General features: G+C 61.6%; 1 pseudogene; it reads left to right on the forward strand.

Annotated features, from left to right (window-relative positions):
- Positions 1–420: 420 nt before the first annotated feature.
- LOC103263146 lies at positions 421–751 on the forward strand (annotated as a pseudogene).
- The last annotated feature ends 1,152 nt before the right edge of the window (positions 752–1,903 follow it).

Genomic DNA, 1,903 nt, shown 5'->3' on the forward strand with positions numbered 1-1,903 from the left:
TCAGCTGCCCGGGGCCCCCACCTCCGCCTCTCCCACCTCCTCCTTTCTGCTGGCTCCCATTGAAGGCCATGGCTCCCCGTGCCTCTCTGCTGCCATGAGGCCTGCACTTTGCAGGGCTGAAGTCCAAAGTTCAGTCCCTCCGCTAAGCGCACGGATAAATTTGAACCTTGGAGAATTTCCGCGCCTCCAATGTAAACAGAGCAGGCAGGGGCTCTGATTCAGTGGCCGCTGCGGCCAGGGTTGGGGGTTGGGGGTGCCCACAGGGCCTGGCTAGTGAGGCTTGGGGGGGCAGTGGGTGCCAAGAGCTGGCTCGCGCCTGCCTACCCCAGCACATGCAGCCCACGCATGGGGGAGGCGGCCAGCGTGGTGGAGGCGGCCAGCGTGGTGGACCCAGGCCTCATGGCCCGGGGTAGCCTGGCCATGGTTTCTAAGCTGAGTCAGCTGCAGACGGAGCTGCTGGCCGCCCTGCTGGAGTCGGGTCTGAGCAAAGAGGCGCTGATCCAGGCTCTGGGCGAGCCTGGGCCTTACCTGCTGGCTGGAGGTGGCCCCTTGGACAAGGGGGAGTCCTACGTGGGGGGGTCGAGGAGAGCTGGCGGAGCTGCCCAACGGTCTGGGGGAGGCTCGGGGCTCCGAGGACGCGACGGACGATGATGGCGAAGACTTCATGCCGCCCATCCTTAAGGAGCTGGAGAACCTCAGCCCCAAGGAGGCCGCCCACCAGAAAGCCGTGGTGGAGATCCTTCTGCAGTAAGGACCCCCTCGCCGACCTCAGCTCCCAGGAAAAAGCCCAGAGGGCCCCACCCTCAGCTCCTGACCAGCCCTTCTTCTGGGATGGTCCCCAGGAGCTGTGGCCTTCAGCTCAGGCGGTGGGATTTGTGAGAGCCCAGGAGCCTCCAGCCCCTGAACATCCCCTCTGCAAGTCCCAGAGCTCTGTGAGCCTTCAGCCCAGGCTTTGGGAAGTGGGGACGTGCCCCTGGGGAGCTCCCCGATGGGAGAGATGACAGCAGAGTCCGCAGCTCAAATGCCGGAGGACCAAGCGTGGCGGAGATATTTGCCCACCATGATTGTTTGTTCACCTCAGACCCTGACTTCGAGGCTAGGGCCTCACTCGTTGGCGAGGGGCCAGGAAGCCCTGCTGGGGAGCAGGGGCTGGGGCTGGGGTCTGAGGGTTTCCTTGGGCACCCAGGGACTCAAGCACTCAGCAGGGGAAGCCCAGGTCTTTCTTACTTGGGGCACTGCCTCCTGGGGTGGGAGCTGCTCCCTTTCCTGCGTGGCCACAGGCACCCATTTTGCCAGCAGGCACCATTAGAGGCTTCCTGTGGCCCATACTCCCATCCACTGGCCGACTCCCCATCTCCTGGAGAACTGGGTGGGTCCCGAGCTCGATTCCTCCCCTCTCCTCAGCAGAGTTGACTTGGTTACTAATTACCCACATGCTTTATTATTTCTCTTTTGTTTTATAAATTTATAAACGGCAAAAGGCTCTGATAAGGCCTGTGATCATTAACTTGTAGGGATGGTGGCCTGGAGAGGCCTGGGCCAACCCACCTCACACTCGGTGGGGGTGGGGGATAAGGGTGTGGGGGTGAGGGAAAGACGGTCTGGGGGCTGCAGAAACCACCCCTCCCTGAAGGGTCCTGGAACTTCCCTCCTAACACCTGCCTGCACAGGGAGGTTTACTGTTCCTTGGGTGCTGTGCTGAGGTTTCGCGTGTATAGTTTCCCTTAATGTGGAGATGAACCCTGGGAAGAAGCTGCTGCCAATTCTACTCCACAGATGGGGAAACTGAGGCCCGAGAGTGGGGAAGGAGCTTGACTAAGGTCATCTACTCTGTGTGGGGCTCTCAGCTGCTGGGGTGGGGGGCTGGCCAGTTGCAGGTGTCTGAGGAGCCTGAAAGAGAGCC

This window comes from Carlito syrichta, unplaced genomic scaffold, assembly GCF_000164805.1.
Source record: "Carlito syrichta isolate Samal-C Ts95f unplaced genomic scaffold, Tarsius_syrichta-2.0.1 Scaffold304742, whole genome shotgun sequence".
Classification (NCBI taxonomy): domain Eukaryota; kingdom Metazoa; phylum Chordata; class Mammalia; order Primates; family Tarsiidae; genus Carlito; species Carlito syrichta.